The sequence below is a fragment of the Lycium ferocissimum genome, chromosome 3, assembly GCF_029784015.1.
Source record: "Lycium ferocissimum isolate CSIRO_LF1 chromosome 3, AGI_CSIRO_Lferr_CH_V1, whole genome shotgun sequence".
In the NCBI taxonomy this organism is placed as follows: Eukaryota; Viridiplantae; Streptophyta; class Magnoliopsida; order Solanales; family Solanaceae; genus Lycium; species Lycium ferocissimum.
The window spans coordinates 1217354-1237870 of record NC_081344.1 but is presented as its reverse complement, the minus strand read 5'-3'; the positions used below and the strand labels follow the sequence as shown (position 1 = coordinate 1237870).

Below are 20517 nucleotides of genomic sequence, written 5' to 3'. Positions count from 1 at the left end.
ATGGTGTAAAGAATTTATACATGGTCTTTGCACAAAACTTTACTCCTTCGGAAATGAAAGCCACTGAAGACTAATGTCTCTTTCACTAAAAGTATAGTCTTTCTTTACAATTCTCTTTGTTGTTTTTTTTTTTTTTTTTTTTTTTTCAGTGGTCAATGATTGCCCTATACAGTGATATATTGCTCTTTATATATCACTTCTTTCCTTATGAAGAACACCACAATAAGACTAGCTAGATACTTCAATTTCTTTGCTAATGGCTTTTTCACGTAGCTTAGCGCCCAAAACCATGCTAATATTTCCCAGCTTCAAGCCATGTCTGCTCAAGACAGTAATAGCCATGTGAGTTAACAACTATACCTCGTAGTATTTTCTTCCAAAAATGCATGCAAACATGCAACATTATATCATCTTTATTAAAGGAAAAATTCGTGAAAATAGCTATTTACTGTATGAGATATCTTAATTTATCGATCTTCGTTAAATTTTGATGTCAACTCTTACCTTTGTTGTTAGAAAATAATCTCATATTTACCTTTAACTAGATCTGATGGAGCTCCAACATGAAGTATAACGAACAGAGGTGGAGCTATAGCTTCGGCTACGAGTTCGACAGAACTTAATAGTTCTTGACTCAAACCTTATATTTATGTTAAAAATTCTACTTAATATTTATAAATAATTTTCAAGAACCCAGTAAACTGTGTTTTCTGGAATCTGTATTCATAAACTCAAAATCCTAGTTCCGCCTTTGATAACGGAGGATAATTCTTAACCATAAGTGAAAAATATATCGAAAAATATTTTGTATAGCAGAAGAGTAAATTTAGACAGTTTCATCATTACATTCATGTGATATATTTCTGATTGATAATATTTCTTCTTGAATTCGTTGGACTTTTTGTGTTTAATTTGCAGGAGATGCATAAATACAAGAAGGAGGCCACCACCAAGGCCACCCATAAAAACTAAACCACCACAAAACAATGATTACAAAGACAAGAAAGGGACTACGATGACAGAGGAGAAGAGTAACACAAAGCTCCAAGAAGATAATTCAAAGATCAAAACAAATTAACTAGGAATCTTATTTGTTAAAGATCATAATAAGTCATTTGTACTTAGTCTAAAGTTAGTCAAGTCCAAAATGCTTTTATGATTAGTGAAACTAGTAGCAAGAAAGTGGTCCTTTTTCCTCCCAACATATAAAAATAGTATGATATTTTATTTTGTCGTAATGCTTGTGTGGTAAAATTCACAAATAGCCACTTTTTAGCTCTTGTTGAAAAATAATCAATGTCATGAAGTTTCAAATTTCACAAATAAAACTTCAGGATGCTTGCATGGAGTTTTACCAGTAAAATTTGAAATTTCATGACAGTGATTATTTTTCAAAAAGATAACCGAGAAGGGCAAGTGAGGTGCTATTTCTACGGTGTGCTTGTATTGTCCTTCTATTTCCTATTTTTCTTTGGTTATCATGTTAGGGGTCTATTTGTTCGTGTACAAATTATGTGGGGATTGTAATATAATGATTGTAATATGCTATTGTTATCATGTTAGGTGTCTCTACTTGATCATTTGAAACTTTAGATATATACTATTTTATTTTCGAACTATGAATGTCGAAGGGAATGTTGTTGAACTTTCCTTATGCAGAGCATGAGCTAAAAAAATTCGTCTTCCTTGAGCAATATGATATGTTAGTTACCTATATACATCCGTAGTTGCTATCAACACAACTTTTGTTTGAGAGAAACGTAAATCGCAAACAATGGGAGTTCAGAGAAAATTTGCCCTAAAACTTATTTGCTATCTTGTCCCAAACTTTGGTCTAGTAGTAAGAGTATAACAAATGATGTGTGAATTAGGCACGTTTTGAACCCTAATAGCCTGGTGTTTAAGTGAAAAAGGATAGAGAAAAAACAGGTCCACTATCCTTTGAATTTCGAATAATGCTTCACTGCTCCTCGAGAATTTCTCCTTCATCGTTTTCTTCAAAATATGAGTACTATCAGCCATTTTGTTGCGTCATTATCAATGGCGGATCCAATGATTGGATTTGGTGCTTTGAGATTGAACTCTATACACGCACGGTATAAGTAAAACTAGATCTACTACCCTTTCAACTCAAAAGATATCGCGTCTAAATTCTGAAATCCGTTACTATTCACAACGGTATCCTATATAAAAAAATTACCGCATCAAATAAAGGTGTTTATACAAGTTTTTGTTTTGCCATATTGTAGTAAACTCTACTTACAACGATGGAATATGCTCTTGCTTTTTGAAAATCAAAACCACGACTTATCTTTATCGAAAAGTGTGGCACTTTTGCTTAAGTCATAAAAGGAGGGCGAGAAGAATGAAGCAGAGTGGAAACCGAAAAAAATGCAAAATAATAACTGTAAAAGAAAGACTCATAAGTCATATGTCTTTTATATATGAGAAATTCATTAAAAAAACAAAAAAAACAAAACGAGTGATGGCATTCGTGTATAGCTTAGTGGCCAAAAACAAGCAAAGCTGCTCAAAACTATTGCCATGCGAGTTAACAACTACCTCCTTTTTTTTTTTTTTTTTTTTTTTTTTTTTCAATTCACATCATGCAATTGTGCTGTCATTTATCTTCTTTTTTTTTTTTTTTTAATAATCGTGTGTCTTAATTTGTCAATTTGCACGCACGACGACTAATTCCATGAGATATTTGTTACCTCCCAACAACACAGGTATTAGATAACATTGTCCTTACCAAGGCTCGAACAGATGAGAAGAAAACACAAAATGTTTTTTTGCCTCTGTTGAAATTTGAACCTGAGACCTCATGATTCTCAACTTACTCACTTTATTGACCACTAACTTCTGTACACTCACAGTGTAAAAAGCATTTACATCCTCAACTTATAAGTAACTTGAAAGCAAACTGTAACTATCTATGGTAGCATTGATTTGGTAATTTAGAAAATACTTACTAGCCAAAAGTAAAATACATTGATAATATAAAAGTTCTTCACACTAGTATACAAGTTAAATTCTTATTCGAAATGCATGCAAACACGCAAGATTCTATCATTTCCTTCAATTTATGAGTTATTTCTTATTGGTTTATTCTGGAATTTGTTGGCTTTTGTGTGTTTGATTTGCAGAAGATGCATAAACATGTACAAGTGCAAGGAAGCCACCAAGGCCAACAGTAGAAACTAAACCACCACAAAACAACATAGTTCTTGATCAAAACGAGAACATAAAAGAGACTGTGATGGCAGAGGGGAAGGGTAACAGAAAGCTCCAAGACAATAATTCCATGGTCAAGACAAACTAGGAACCTTGCTAAAGATACTATTTTCTGGCTTTAGTTCTTGATCTAAAAATTCAACCCAAATTCGACAGAGAGAGTGCCTGTATCTCTTGATACAGTACAAGATCAGGACAGTTATATGCAATCAAAATGTTATACATACCATAAAAATAAGCATGATCTGATTGTGTTTTAGTTTGTATATGAAGCAAAATGTTCATTCCTCCATGGGATTTTCATCTGACTGCTTTGGCGAAACCTTGACCTTGATGGGCAGTGTAAGAGATGGCTCTTTGTCAAGCACAGCAGGAGCTTTGAGCAGTGAATGTACTGCTCGAGCTCCTTCGTTCTTTCTCTCTGCTCATTGGCTTTCTTTCCTTTCATCCTGTCCTATTTGCCAACTAATGTTAATAGCAAGAAAAGGCACATGATAAATAAAAATGAAGCACAGTAAGGAACCTCTTTTTAATATGTTTCGCCTCCCTGTCAACTTTGATTCTATCAATTTTCCTGATGGCCTTCAAAGTGTTCTCAGTTACATTCCTGTCATATCTCTCCGGCCTATTATGCTTCCTCTCGAATTTAAATGTTGAGTCCTTCAAATAGGTAGTAGCAGCAGGAAAGGAATTTTCAGTATCAAGCCAAGAATCCAGTGTCACAACTCACAAGGTCTCCTTGTTTTTTTGTTTTTCTATTTTATGATGAAGTCTCACTATAGCAAGCTATAAAGTGTGTTGCAAGAGTGTTCATATTTGTGACAGATTTTTTAAAATATATATACTCTAACAAGTGTTAACGAATTTCCAAGAATTCTTGTTATACATTTGTTCCACCCCTCAACCCTCTTTTTTAAATTCATGGATGTCGTCACGTCGTCATATCGAATCAATCGAACACACTTCTAACACATGTTTCTGGAAGACCCTCTGATATATCACCAGATCTCGATTTTTCATGTATAAATATAACTAGCGTATCTCCTTCATAAAGAGTTTCCTTATAATGGCCATGAACAGTTGCTTCGAGGGTGGCAAACAAGGTTTTGTGTAGGTTATACAAACACCAAAACAAAAGGAAGTATGTTTGAATTAAAATTCTGAAAAAAATATAAGATTTCTATCCATGCATAAGATTTCTATCCATGCATAGTCTTACACATAAAATGATTACAAATTTTCTATGACCATGCATGCTTTCACCTATGATTTAAGTAAACTTCTAAATACATATCTACCAAACTATCTTCATTAGGTTCACTATATATTCAGTAATTTTCAGTAGTTAATGTTTCCAAAAGTATGTGAGGCCATTGACTAAGAGTACACATTCTAAGTGTTTACTTCCCAACTTAATTTGAGACAGTACCATATAGAATCAAAGCAAATGTTTGCCAATAGTTCTATTGCTATAGAGAAAAAGTCGACATTACAATTTCAAGCTGTTGAATCAAACAATTGAACACACAGAATTAATACAACCAAACAAAGTGACAAATAACACTTCTGAAGTTTCCATATTTGTTGTTGCTTTAGAACTGTGATTGGATCTGAGCAACAACAGTGTCATCAACTTGAAAAGCCTTGGCAAGAACATCACTTGAATAGCTGGCTCCGATCCGAAAACTGCATTAGCAATGCTTATAACACCAGGATTCTGGCTACTCAAAGCAGCAACAGCAACAGCATTTCCATATACCACGTTTCATTGGTAGTGAACTAGTCCAATTGGAAAAACAACCGTATCGCCTTTGTTAAGGACCTTTGTAATAAGGCGATTCTCAGGATTTGAAGTTATGAAACCAAATTGAAGAGAACCTTCAAGAACTGTGGTATTTCAGTAGCTCTTGGATGAGTGTGTGGAGGGTTAATTACCAACGTACGGTGCATGATCTACGCTAACTAGTGAGATACCAAGAGTTTTAAGTCCTGTTATTTGAGCTACATTAACAGGAGAGACCTTAGAACCAAAAGTATTTGATGTGTTCCAGTCAAATATAGGCCACTGAAGAAAAAGTCCTCTGCTTGTACAGACTTGGGATTTTTGCAAGCTTAGCTGAAACAATGGGAAAAAAAATACAGTGAGAAAATTCATCAAATCATTGATCTTGTAGTCCTAATATAAACTCCACCTATTCCAGTTTATGCGACACACTTTCCTTTTTACTCTGTTTCAAAAAGAAATGACGCTTCTCATTTTACCCTTAATGAGAAGTTTTTAGAACCACACAAATGTTATGACACGTTTAAGTCCACAAGTTTCAAAAGTTTTTATTTTTTCTTAAATTAGGTGCAGATTCAAACTGTGTCATATTGGGATGGGGGGAGTATATGAGAGGAAAATGAGATATTGATCGCGATTTAGTGATTTACATACCTGGGCTAGCGGGATCGGCAACACAAAAATCTTGCATTGGACTTGGCTCAAAATCTAACACAAGATAGCAGAAATTAAGTGCTATCAGATTCAGCAAGAACCAAAGAACAGAAGCTAGCAGGAGTAAGGAGATTATATTGGAAGAGAAGAAAGATGTTTTTTGTGGGATGAAGTGATTGATAAGAGATAGTTTCCTTATATAGAAGAAAGAAAAGACTTCATGCATGTAAAAGTGCTTTGAGTTTTGGTGAGTAATTTGTGTCTTTATTGAAAATATTCTAAAGGGCCGTCCAACCACACATGTAGACTTTGACAACTATTAGCTGTCATTTGAAGTGATTATGTGATACACGAAATTGGGGATTAATTGTAATAGTCTATTCATCATTTCAGTTGGTTAAAAGTTAGTTAGCTAAGTGCCATGTCAGCTATCCAGTTAGTTAGGAGTTAGTTGAGGGATATTCTGAATTAGTCAGTGGCGGGAAAGTTAGTTAGAAGTGGTTATGAGTTGATTGTTCAGATTTAGCTATAAGTGGTTGTAGATCCCACTATTGTATTCATTCACTTTCATATTACTTGATTCTTAATACAAGAACTCTACTTTCTCTATCATTTCTATCTTTTCCATTAAATTGAGCTATACACTCGAATTCTTCCATTGAATTCCTGTTCTAGCTATAGAATTACTCAAATCAGTCTTGGATTTCTGTGATTCTGCTATCATTATGATATAATTTGAAGAAACAAGACAAGAATAAGAGGTTAGCCGGCTTAGGACAAGAGGAAATGGTCCAAAAGACTAATTATAAGGACAACATGATTCTTGAATACCTCGGATGGACAAATGGACTTATTTAACAGAAGTTTAACTGATTTCTTGTTTTAAAATTTTATCCCAATCCTTCAACATTGTTATGGAATCATGCTCTTCATTTGTTCTATCAATAGTGATGTTGCAGTGTTATTTCTATAAAATATTTTTCGGCCAGTATTGCTATAGTGCCTATGCCCAGGATGCATAAAACAACGATACCAATGTACCATATGAATCATGATGTATCCTTTCACAGACAAATTTAAGCCAAGCCCAATGAACACCTCAACATGCATTTATCACAGAATATATTGTGGTAAAGAAATACAGAGAATGCTAAAGTTAGAGAGTGTAATAATACAGCTGCCTAGTTTTATGCTTCAAATTCTAGTTTATGCCTTTTGATTTAACAAGTCATAACAGGAACTGTATGTCAGTTCTGATCATCATATAAAATTATAGCTCAATCTGTTATTTGGCAATAAAGCTAGGCAAGAATACTAAACAAGAGTTCATGAACACTCTTTAGGACAAATGTTACCTTGTAAAAAAAGATTTTGAATCAGTCATAATTCTCAACTTTATATATGGTAGTCAGAGGCGGATCCAGGATTTAAATTTTATGGGTTCAATCTATAGATTTTTAGCATTGAACCCATTATATTTTTAAAGTTAGGGGTTCATATCTACTATTTATTGCAATTTTAATAATTTTTTACACATAAATTTAGGCTCAAGGTCAAAGTTTGGGTTGGGCTGAACCCCAACCTTATAGGCTACATACGCCTCTGATGGTAGTAACTTTTTTTATGATTTGATTTCAGTACGCAAGTATAAGTCATGAAGGTTGTAGGTATTAACTTTTAAATGACATGGTTAAACTATTTAGATGATGTTGCAATTCAAGTTATCTTGATATACACTTAAACTGTTTCACATTAATTATGGTACAGGGGAGAGGTGATAAGACAGGACATGACACAACTTCAGCTTACTGAGGACATGACCCTAAATAGGAAAATGTGGAGGTCGAGGATTAGGGTAGAAGGTAGATATAGGTAGGGGCTAGCTCCCTCTACACGTATTCTTAGTATTAGTATTATTTAGTAATCGCGTCGTTGTCTATTCTTCGATGTGTATCGCTATCTATTGCGCTTTTGCTGTCATTTTCTTTTTATTATTATTTTTTTAATGGCTGCATCGATTTTCCTTTATTTTCCTCTTCTTTTATTTTTTTTTCCTTTCGAGCCGAGGGTCTTTCGGAAACATCTTCTCTGCCCTCACAAAGGTATATGTAAGGTCTACGTACATCCTACCCTCCCCAGACCCCTCTTGTGGGATCACACTAGGTATGTGGTGGTTGTTATTGTTTTGTATGGTACAGTTTGTTATAGAAGGCATCTGATGTCATGAAGACTACACCGGACAAGATGTTATCTTATAACAAAAGTTACTGATCATTATTTTGAGTTTGTCAGCTATTGTTTTAGACTATTCTATAAGATTTAAAAGCTAGCAATCCTATTCATCGAGTGCTAACGCCAATCTGGTTATGCTTGTTTTTACTCAGTTCATGTCATTTGGAGCAAGGGCTGTGTTAGAGTTCATTGTTTGGATTTTAGGCTGATTTAGAGGTGATCACTGTAACACCTCGTGCATTCGGGCTAAGATTTGACTCGTAAGATGGGAGTATAATGAACCCAATTTGAGTAGTGTATAAATGGTGTTTGAAACCCAATCAAGACATGAGAAGAGTCCTTGAGCAAAGGAAAGTCGGAAGCTACCTACGGAGCGTGTTTTCAAGTGAGTTTGCACCATATCTCAATTAAAATGAGTATACGGAAAAATCTGTAAGGAATTTGGGAAAATTTCCTTCTTGAAAGTTCTATATCTTTGAAATACCTTTCCACTGGTATATTATGGAGGTCAAACAGACATCTATACAAAACGTTATACTGTTTTTACTAAAAACGTTGTTCGTCGATTTACGGTGAATCTACGAGTAGTAAAAATTATACGGAGCCGTAGATTTGGGCGGTAAAACTGGTCCAGAAAGACCAAATCACTATAATTGATTTACGGTGGGATCTAAGGTCCATAAAACTTTTACGGGACGTAAAATAGGGTGTAAAATGGGTCCGACAGCAATTTTAAAACTTCGTTTTAAGGCTTTTTCACTTCATTCTTCACACCCCCAAGCCCTAGAACGACCTTCTATTCTCTCCCATCATCAAGAACACCAAGATAAGCCTATTCTAATCATTTCAAGTCAATTCTAATATATATCCTTGTGATCTAAACAAGAAATCATCATTTCTAACCTAGGGTTTTCGAGAAAATCCATCTCAAGGTTCAAGATTCAAGATTTTGGAAATCTCTTTCAAAGTTCAAGTCTTTAATTCAAGTTTTGGAGCATTACCAGGTATGTAGGGTTGCTATCTACGTGTGGGAACATCATTGTTCTTCCCCACGCCTCTTCTTCCATAAAAGTATGAATCTTTACGAAAACTAGGATTTTTAACCATATTCATGATAACCCTAGGTCCATGTCCCATGATTATATTATGTATTGAATTATTATTAATTCTTCATTGAGTTCTTGATATTTCATTATGATTATTGAGAATCCGTCTGAAATTCATGCAAACCCATACGTTGCATCCGATGGGTTCCTACATGCAAGTTATGAATCATTATGTTATTTTCAAGAAAACACTCTACATGATTTACAAGTTTTCACGCAAGTATATTATGTAACTATATTGTTCAAACCCATTTTTTGCAAGCTATTTGATATGAAACCATGTTTATGTTATATCAACGAGAACATGCTTACAAGTTATTTCATGACACCGTATTTACAAGTCATTTCATGAAACCATGTTACAAGTTAATTTCGTGAAATCACGATTACAAGTTATTTACAAGTTATTTCACGAAAATCATGGGCTTCTTAGCCAACTATATCATGTTCATGTTTTTGGGAGTTGCTTAGTTAGCAGAAGGCTCGGTAAATCACGAAACTACGTAGCCACCGTAGGATAAGGGTTGTCGGCAAGGAGCAACGCGCCCCGTTGTATCCGGTTGGATCCTTACATGCTTATTTTTATTTAAATCTCATATCACGACAAGGTGTGAGTGTTCTTTGGTAGGACGCAAGTACCGGACCATGTTGTCGGTTATATATATATATATATATATATATATATATATATATATATATATATATATATATATATATATTTGTATTTCCATTGATTTCGTTGTTTTCGGACTTTACTCCGCTTCGTACTCGTGTTCGGGTTATATCCGGTTTCGGTTCATGTCTTATACCTATATTATATATATCTATATGTAATTATGTCCGTATCGGATACTCGTGTTCATGACCGAGGGTTTCGAGTTTTAGTTTCGATCCTATCATGTATTTCATGTCCCGTATTATTTCATTCGGTTGCTTTATATACCGGTACATTGATGTCTTTGACGTCTTTTAGTGCCGGGAGCTGCGTTTTTCACGATCACAGTGCGGTTACGGACGACGCGTTGCTCGGTAGGACGGCATTCGTATCGGCTTATTGGTGAGCCCGTCTCATTCGGGGTTTAGTCAACTCTTTATTGTATGATTAGCTATGCGTCTAAGGTATCTTTGGGAACTTGTCCGGCGAGTATGTTTTCCGTATTCCGGACTCATGTTAGAGGGTTTCATAGACTAGACAAGTCGGTTATGTCGTATCGACACTTTCGAAGTCGTATAGCCATTTTAGCTCGTTCGTATTATTCCGGGACTCGTATTTAAATAAGTATTTTTGATTAAGTATTATGACTTATTGCATTTTTGTAAGGCTGCGTCATGCGTTCACGTTATATTCGCTAAGTATTATGCCTCGTGATGATCGATGAAGCCATGTGGTTCGCTCGGTCGCATGCGATGGGTTTGAGTCTTAGTGTTTCGCCCAGGCCATGGTTGGGGGCGTGACAATCGTGGTCATTGTCCTTGCAGATTAGAATACTAACAAATTCGGTTCTTGATATTTAAAAAGTTCGATTAACTCAAACTTATTATAGTTCCTCAAAAAAGGATCATCACTTGCATTGTATCTACTTTTGCAATTAACTTTCAAGAAATTAAGTGAAGAATGAAATCAAAGTACATACAACATAAAAATTCTAGAACAAATAAATCATCACACAGTAAAAAAATAAATGTCTCACTCCTTTATCATTGCACAGAACAAACAAATTATGTCAACATTGGTCCTTTTGTAAGTAAACTTGCTGCTTATAATTTTTGTTGTATCAGAGTGGCTACACTTTTATCAACTTGAAACTCCTTGGCAAGAACATCTGTTGCTATGACTCCGGATTACGGCTGCTCGGTCGCTTGACAATAGCATTTCCATACCACACGTTGCGTTGGTAGTGAACAAGTCCAATAGGAAAAACGAACGTATTGCCTTTTCTAAGGACCTTATTGTTAGGTTTTTGGGTTTTTCCTTCCTATGTGAAATTGGATTAATAAAACCCAATCCAATTAGGTTTTTGAGTTTTCCTTCCTATGTGGAATTGGATAACTAAAACCCAATCTAATTTGGATTAGGCCATTTTGCCCAAAAATTCCTCTATATATAGGATCAATTTAGGTCTTATTTTCATAACACAAGAGTGAATTCATGCAAAAGCCATATAGAGAGAAAAATGTGAGAGAGAAAACGATTTTCGTCCGAAATTTTACGCTTTCTGACGTCCCGCTTGAAATTGCGTTTTCAATTCGCTAGTTTGGATCGTCTTTGAAATTTGAACTGGAGGTTCTCAACATCTGGTTCTTCTATTTCAATGGTGGAGATCAGATTTTGTGGTCTGTAGCTCCAGTTTTCGAGTACGAACAGTAGCTTATTTTTGGGGGTGATTTCTCTCCTTTCTTCGCTAGTTTTGGTGCTATCTTTTATGTATTGTTGCTCCGTACTTGGCTTTGTTGTTGTAGCCATTTGGAGAATATTGTTGTAACTTTTGTTGTTTATAGTGGAGCTTTTGTGGTAGGAGGTCGAGTGGATGTTCTCTTCACATTGAAGGGATTTTATCACGTAAATTTGGTGTCTCTTCCATTCGATTTATTTTTGCTTGCTTTGCTATTTTATTGTTGGTATAGCTACTGCCTGGATTTCTGTTTGTGCTAGTGTTTATTATCTTCTCTTGATTCAAATAGTGTGGGAAGTTTCGGCTTGGGTATTTCTTCCGCTGTTACCTCGTCGTGCAATTTGGTTATTGCTTGCTTAACTTGACGAGTGGTATCAGAGCTTGTGGTTGTATTTGGTTGTGTCAATTGTCTATTTGAATGATGGAGGCAAATATGAGCAAGATGATTTGTTTTAAATGCGATAATTACCATATTTGGAAGCAGATGAAGGATCTTCTATTTGTCAAGAAATTGCATTTACCTGTGTTTGCTTCTAAGAAACCCGAGTCTATTGAAGATGAGGATTGGAAATTTGAGTACTTACAGGTTTGTGGCTATATTAGGCAGTGGGTTGAAGATAATGTTCAAAATCATGTGTGAATGAGACAAATGCTAAAAGCTTGTGGGAAAAGCTCGAGACACTTTATGCTTGAGGCAATAATAAGTTGTTCCTTCAAACAATTGATGAATATTAGATACGAAAGAGGGGCACCCTTATTTCGATCATATCGATGATTTTCGAGGTGTCATGATCGAGTATACGGAATGGAAACTCTTGGGAAACTCTTGAGTTTCTTTGAATAATTTTGCTCCCGATGATGGTGTAACTATGGAATATGCTAAGAGTGGTGTTTTGAATGAAGAGATGAGAAGAAGATCTCGAAGCTTCGTCTTGACTTCGCTCCGATGTTTTGGTTGCGAAGACGGGGGAGAAGTAACTTCAGTTGTCAGAATGACAAAGGCAAAAGTAGAAGCAAGTCAAGATCCTCGAGGTACAAGACTCTTAAATGTGACTATTGTCACTTAAAAGGGCACATCAAGAAACATTGCTACAAGTTTAAGAAAAAACAGAAAAGGCAAAAGAAAAGAAGGCGATAATGAAAATCGTGTTCTTGTTGTTCGAAAATGATCTTGTTGCTTGTGGTAAAAATGATATCAATCTTGTTTGTGATGAGTTACAGTTTGTGGATTCAGGTGCCACTTCTCATGTCACGCCAAAGAAGGAATTATTTCTTAACATACTCGGAGTAATTTTGAAAATTTACGAATGGCGGATGATAGTGAGATTGAGGTACTTGGTATTGGCACGATGCTTGAAAAGTAAGAACGGTTCGAGGTTGGTTCTTAACAATGTCAAGCATGCTCGGATGTTCGTCTGAATTTAATTTCTGTAGGAAAGCTTGATGATGATGGTTATGATCAAACCATTGGTGGTGGCCAGTGAAAGCTTCTTAAAGGTTCAATAGTTGTGGCTCGAGGTAACAAGATGTTTGACTTGTACTTATTTCGGGGCTCCATTTGTGGTGACTCGGTAAATTTGGTGGAGAATGATACTTCATGGAATTATGGCATAGAAACTGGTCATATGAGCGAGAAGGGGATTGATAACTTGGCTAAGAAGAATTTGCTTTACGGGAATTAGAAACGAGCAAAGTTAAAGAGATGTGTTCATTGCTTAGCCGGGAAACAGAAAAGAGTTTCTTTTCACAGTCATTCGCCTTCAAGAAAGCTGGATTTGCTGGAGTTGGTACATTCTGATTTGTGTGGTCCTTTTAAAGTAAGCTCTCGTGGTGGTGCACTTTACTTTGTGACTTTTATTGATGATCATTTCATAGAGCTACGGGTATTTCCTTTGAAGTCAGGATCAAGTACTTGATGTGTTCAAGACTTTTTCGGGCCTTGGTTGAAGACGAACGAGGAAGAAATTAAAATGTATCCGCTCGGACAATGGTGGTGAATACATTGGTCCATACTGATAATTATTGTAGACGGGGTATTCGGCGTGAAAACTTCCAAAGACTCCTCGGTTAAATGGTTTAGCAAAGAGGATGAACGGGCTTTCTAGTTGAGAGGGTTAGATCTTTGCTTTCGGATGCTAAGTTGCAGATTCATTTTAGGCGAGAAGCATTTAATCTTGTTGCTTATGTTATCAATTTATCTCCTACATTTGCTTTGGATGGTGATGTCACGACGAGTTTGGTTTGGTAAGGATATCTCTTATGCTCATCGAGAGTCTTCGGGTGTAAGGCCTTTGTGCATGTTCCTAAGGATGAGAGGTGAATTTGAAAGTTAAACTAGCGGTGTGTCTTCATTGGTTATGGTCGAGACGAATTTGGCTATCGTTTCTATGATCCGGTTGAGAAGAAACTTGTTAGAAGCCGTGATGTTGTGTTCTTTGAAGACCGGACAATTGAAGATTTTGACAAAAGGCGAGAAGGTTGATTCTCGGAAAGCAATGAAGAGCTTAGTTGATGTTGATCCGATTCTTGTGACTATTGCAAGAAGAAAATCTTCAAAATAATAAAGATCAAGTTGATAATGAAGATAGTGATCATGTTCGAATGACCGGCATGAAGTTGTTGATGCTCGGTGGAAGATGATGTGGTTGGTAACCGATTCTTATTGATGTTAGAGAGTTCTCTCGGAAGATGCATTAGAGAGAAAAGTACCTTTATCTTGTTATTCTCTCAATGAGTTTGTACTCTTGACTGATGGGGAGAACACGAAAGTTTTGATGAGGCCATGGATAGTGAAGAAAAAGAAAGGTGGTTTGATGATATGCAAGATGAGATTAAATCCTTAATAATCATACGTTTGATGCGGTTAAGCCACCAGAGACGGAAAAGCTTTGAAAAACGGTGGGCTTTTAGGGTGAAACATAAAGATGGTAACCCGGTTCACGGTACAAGACTAGATTGGTTGTCAGAACTTAATCGGAGAAGAAGGGAGTTGATTTTGATGAAACCATTTCTCCGTTTGTGAAGATGTCATCTATTCGGGTTGTCACAAGGCTTGGCTATGAGTCTAGATTTAAGCGTTGCTTGATCGCCGGATGGCGGTTTCTCCACATAGTCGGGGAGGGGGAGAATTGTTAGGTTTTGGGTTTTCCCTTCCTATGTGGAATTGGATTAATAAAACCCAATCTATTGGATTTTGGGTTTTCCTTTTACATGTGGAATTAGATTAATAAAACCCGATCGATTTGGTCCGGACCATTTTGCCCAAAAATTCCTCTATATATAGGATCAATTTAGGTCATATTTTCATAACACAAGAGTGAATTCATAGCAGCCATATAGAGACGTGAGAAAGCGATTTTCGTCCGAAATTTTCTGCTACGGCGGTCACGCATTTTAAATTAAGTTTCTAGATTCGTTACCGTTGGACGTCTTTGAAATTTGGTGAGGTTCTAAACATCGGTTCTTCGATTTCAACGGTGGAGATCGGATTTTGTGGTCTTGTAGCTCTAGTTTTCGAGTATCGACGATGGGCATTTTTGGGGTGATTTCTCTCGTTTCTTCGCTAGTTTTGGTGCTATTATCTTTTATGTATTGTTGCTTTCCGTGCTTGGCTTTGTTGTTGTAGCCATTTGGATAACATTGTTATAACTCTTCTTGTTGTTTATAGTGGAGCTTTTGTGGGCGGAGGTCAGGTGGATGTTTCTCTCTTCACATTGGAGGGTTTTTACCACGTAAATTTGGTGTCTCTTCCATTCGATTTATTTTTGCTTGCTTTGCTATTTTATTGTTGGTATAGGCTATTTTTTCTGGATTTCCGTTTGTGCTAGTGTTTATTGTCTTTCTCTTGATTCAAATAGTGTGGGAAGTTTCGAACTTGGATATTTCTTCCGCTGTTACCTCGTCGTGCAATTTGGTTATTACTTGTTTCTTCCCAACCAAGTCTTATTAATAAGGCGATTTTCAGGATTGTAAGTTACAAAACCAACTTGAAGAGAACCTTCAACAACTGTGAGTATTTCAGTAGCGCTTGGGTGAGTGTGAGGAGGATTAATTCTCCAAATGGTGCATAGTCGACGCGAACTAGTGAGATGCCAAGAGTGTTAAGTCCTAGTATTTGAGCTACATTAACAGGAGTGCCCTTAGAACCAAAAGTGTTTGATGTGTTTCCAGCCAAATGTAGGCCACTGAAGAAAAATTCCTCTGCTTTAACAGACTTGGGATCTTTGCATGCTAATCCATTTACCTTAACGGAAACAATGGAAAAAATACAGTGAGAAAATTCATCAAATCATTGATCTTCTAGTCATATTATAATACTACATATGTTCCATTTTATGTGATACGCTTTCTTTTTCAGTCATTTCAAGAAAGAACGACACAATCATTAATTTGACAATAAACTTTGTGTTTCGTTTTTTACCCTTTAACGAGAAGCTACTACACAAACGTTATGACATTGTATAAGACCATAAGTTTCAATTTTTTTTGTTTCTTTCTTAAACTTCTTGCTAATTCAAACTATGTCGGATAAATTGGACTGCGGGGTATATAAAGGAAAATGAATTAGCGGACTCGATTCTGATTATAGTGGGATTCTTTAACCTTTTTTTTTTTTTTTTTCAAGCAATCCTTCTCTCAAGCTATTATATTCAGATTAACAGAGATTACAATACTCACTGGCACAAAAACAAAGGAAAATAAGAAAAAAGAGTACCAATAAACAAGCGATAAGAAAGCAAATGAAGTTTCGAATAAGCTCTAACAAATACTAAAAATAAATCGCTAATTACAGTACTGAGCTTCCCAAAAATCCTAATAAACACCTCAAAATAATTCATGAATAGAAGAACCCCGTCAATGGGCATATGTGAAAAAGCGGCCCATGGGAAAACAATGCCTTCCTAAATTTCTCGAGACACGCACTCAATATCGAACAATGTCCTGAAGACATTTTTCGAAATGTGAGATGTTAATCTTTTCTTTGCCAGAATAAATGGCGTCTGCTGTCCCACCATGATCACCCTGAGCAGCCATTTCGACAACCATGTATAGTTTCTTGATGGGCATGCCATTTAATTTATCAGCAGCAGAATCAACATCACTGCTTGAGAAGACATTAAGTTGTTGCAACACCTTCTTGGCATCTTCTGTCTCCAGTGGTGGAACATGGTATGTGACCGAGAAATTATCACAAAGGCCAACCGAGTCCAAGAAACCGACCTCACTAGTAGTTCCAATCACAAGTATGTTTTTACCCTTTGGAGGAAGCCGTTTAAGGAGCACCATCATCGTTTGAGAAATCAAATTTGAAAATCGAGGGCCAATTGCAACATATTCTAGAAGTCTTTCAATCCCATCAAGGATGACTATACTAAGTGATGACTTGTATGCATCCTCAAATACCTTGACTATCTGAGCACATTTGCTGCTTTCACTGAGCCCAATCATAGTTTCAGCAGAAATTATCTTGACATAGGGAAAATCACTTTCAATTCCAACTGTTGCTGCCATTGCAGTCTTGCCACTTCCACTTGGGCCTTTCAGAAGACAAGTAATGAGGGGGCTCCCTGTTGTGTGTGCGAACAAAGTACCACATTGATGGCTGAAAAGAAAAGGAAGCTATTTATAAGGAGTTGGATACTCTTAATGATGTGAGGCCTTTTGGGGAAAACCATGCGGCTTGGCCCCAGCGGACGATATCGCGTCGTGTTAAGAGTATCTTTGGACCGTTTAGCCTAACACTCCCTTTGCTGACTTTAACTTGTTCGACCAGTAGCATAGTTCTTCTGTAAATGTGTTGATGTCGTTCACCACAGTCCACAATGCCATTAAGTCTGAACCGTTCAAGGTCATCAGTGGAAGCACCAAATGCAGGTTTTACTTCATTAAGGGCATGCAAAAAGTCTTCCATAGTGACTTTTATACTCTCCTCATCCACTGGTTTGGTAAGATTATCCATACTTAGTTGCCTGTTCAATGCATAGGATACTGCACTTTTGACTACACCTTCAAGTTCGGCACCACTATAATTTTTGGACAGCAAGTTCTTGCAAGTTCACATCAGGAGAAAGAAAGGAATTCTCTTTCATCTTGTTTGTATGAATCTGGAGAATTTGTAGTCGGCCATTTTCATCCGGAAGGCTAATCTCCACTTGGACTTCTAGTCCTCCTGGCCTCATAAGTGCTTCGTCAAGCAGATCTTTCCTATTTGTCATACCAATGAGCAAAACATTATTCAGAGATTCCACTCCATCTATCTTAGTGAGGAGCTGGTTAACAATGCTATCATGTACACCAGTTCCATCTCTAGTTGATCCTCTAGACTTACAGATTGCATCAATCTCATCAAAAATGATAACATGCAGTTCACTTTGGTCACCTTTAGTTTTTTGGGCTTGCTCGGCATCAGCAAACAAATCCCTCACATTTTTTTCAGTTTCACCGATGTACTTGCTTAACACTTCAGGTCCATTGACGATCTTTGGTTCCATTCCATTTAGCATTTTTCCAATCTGCCGAGCCATTAGAGTCTTCCCTATACCAGGAGGTCCAAAGAGCTACATTCCCTTAACATGCTTGATACCAAGCTTGCTTGCCACGTGTGGAGGGAAAACCCTCGAAGCAAAAGCTCTTCGAAATACATCAGCAAACTCTGCACTTAGACCACCTATACCCAATGATTCAAGATTGAATTCTTTCTGCCTAAAGATGCTGCTGCTAGCAGCTTCATGCTGGTTGACAATCTTTATACCACTAGAGTTTGCAGCTTCAAATATAATGTATGTGTCAGCTGAAACCATCCCTCCTTCGATATTAGATTTTTCTTGCCCCTCCACGGTAGCTTGATTCACACTGAATATATAACCATTGCCTTGATACTCAAATGCACCTTTTGCCCAGTTATCATAATCTGATTGGCAAATCTCTTCCGAACTTGATTAGCCAACGAAACTGCATCCACCACCTGCTCATCTTTGGTCCCTTTTTTCACAAACTCCAAGTCCAGGGTAAGCAAAGCAAGGTTGAAGTCTTGATCAGGTGGAACAAATCTTTTAACGGATATGTCGTCTCCAGTAGAAACTTTGGCATAGCGTCATTGAATCTCATTAAGACCAAGCTGACCACTAGGAATTTTTTCGTGGGCAACAAGAGTGAGAACGAAAGCATCAGCAACGAGTGCATAGGCGAACTTGGATCCAGGGACAACGAAGTCTTCGATATCTGTAGGAGAACAATATGCACAATTGGTGTAAGCAAGAGCTTTCTCCGGCGTGCTAGTTACCATCATTGTCCTCTCTGCCATTTTTCTTCAATTCAAAATACTCTAGAATAAATGAGATCAACGTATGAATTTTTTGAGTAAGAAGAAATATGAGTACTAGAAAATATTGTTTTTTGCTTTGCTCTTAAGGGAAAAGATGTAACAAAGGTGGGTTCTATGTAACATGTATTCTCCAAGGCTCACCAAATTTATAGGACTACTTGGGTTTACTTACTTTCGTTGGACTCCAATTCTTAATTATAGTGGTATTCCTTTTCACAAATTAATTAGGACCAAATTAAATGGTTTTCACAAACAGGTAGGTACTTGTATTGCGTTGGACTCCAAGTCCTGATTATAGTGGGATTCTTTTCACAAAGTAATTAGAAAAATTTACACTCTAATCACCAAAATTAACTACACAAGTACTGAGAACACTGGGATATCATATGGTAGTTAAATAGTTAGGGCACAAAAAAAACTGGAATGTTTTGAAAGCCTTGAAAATAGCCCTAAATTATCATTGCATTGAAACTGGCTTAGGAAGAGTTTATGTTTGTGTGAAGAAAATTTATCATTAATAGGGATGAGTTTTCTAGTTCTAGCATTAGGGGTGTACAAAGAAAGCCAACAAACCACACCAAACCGATAACCCGAGTCAAACTGAGAAAAAAAAAAACCCGACTAGTGGTTGTCACGACCCGCCTAGAGGGCCGTGACGGGTACTCGGAACTAGCTACCGAGCACCATACATCGTACTACTATCGCCTTAACCTGTACACATATAAGCTCCATAAAACATGTACATACATCCACATATGTAAGCCCTCACGGCAGCAAAAGAATAATATGTACAATATACGTGAGCGTCACGTAACATCCGTTGCCACGTACAGTATCTACGAGCCTCAGTGAAACTCTGAGATCATGAAGATGGACGGGGACCCAGAATCATACCCGTATATACACAAAAAAATATATCGAGAGACGGCGCCTCGGTCTGTGGAAGTGCTCCGATATAAGCGGGTCGACTCTGGAGGGCTGGGTCGTCTCTGTCTACACTGTGGGCATGAGCACGGCATCCGAAAAAATAAAAAGATGTCAATACGAATAATGTGCGAGTATGTAAGGCATATATCGCAAAATGTAACGAGAGAAGAACAAAGATAAAACAAAGGTGAAAAGATAGGCGTGCTTCACGTGCCTCTTAAGGCGGAGCCATGCGTACGTACGCGTAACATATCATATCATGTATTCTTTGCGGGGCGAGGCGGCCGTCCATATATCGCCGTGGAACGTACGGCCCGATCCATTACCCCATATAGCCGCGTCGGGATGATATCATAGTATGTCGGTGATCGGAGGTGGCTATGCGTCATAGCGCCTCTCTTTCCCCGTATCACATATACATATACATATCATATATATACATATATATACATATCATATACGTATCATGCATGAGAGCCCAAATAAAAGTGCGCTTTCTCGGAGTGACATAAGGTCGTAAACCTCCGAGTACGTTATGACATCATCATCATCATTAGATCGTGTACGGTGATCCATGACGTAACTACGGCCGTATGTAATATAGCTCGGACATAGTTTGAAGCCATATGCTTTATAACAGGGCCATATGTAATATAGCTCACTTAAACACGAGCAGTGGCCATATGCTTTATAGCCCACTCAGTCGCGTCATGAAGTCATTTGGAAGGTTAAGCTCAAAAATCTTTCGAATTGGAGTCATTGTAAGATTCTTCAGGAACTATAAACTTTTGGCATTTAAAGGAGTAGAATATGTTGAATGACATTTATGGAATCAAATATAGGGATCATGCCTTGAAAGAAAGG

The 20517-nt window shown here is 37.0% G+C and overlaps 1 long non-coding RNA gene and 4 pseudogenes across 1 annotated transcript in view; 1 reads left to right on the top strand and 4 right to left on the bottom strand.

Annotated features, from left to right (window-relative positions):
* LOC132049159 (uncharacterized) overlaps window positions 1-1557 on the top strand; it is a 45243-nt gene extending 43686 nt beyond the window's left edge. Inside the window, exon 3 of the long non-coding RNA XR_009413058.1 lies at window positions 1422-1557. This is a non-coding gene — a long non-coding RNA (uncharacterized LOC132049159). The remainder of the gene's footprint in view (window positions 1-1421) is intronic.
* Window positions 1558-3094: 1537 nt separating this feature from the next.
* On the bottom strand, window positions 3095-4666 carry LOC132050731 (probable ribosome biogenesis protein RLP24; annotated as a pseudogene).
* Window positions 4667-4701: 35 nt separating this feature from the next.
* LOC132050730 (putative germin-like protein 2-1) lies at window positions 4702-5897 on the bottom strand (annotated as a pseudogene).
* Window positions 5898-10767: 4870 nt separating this feature from the next.
* Window positions 10768-16267, bottom strand: LOC132050729 (putative germin-like protein 2-1; annotated as a pseudogene).
* Window positions 16268-16324: 57 nt separating this feature from the next.
* On the bottom strand, window positions 16325-18705 carry LOC132050728 (vesicle-fusing ATPase-like; annotated as a pseudogene).
* Window positions 18706-20517: the final 1812 nt, after the last annotated feature.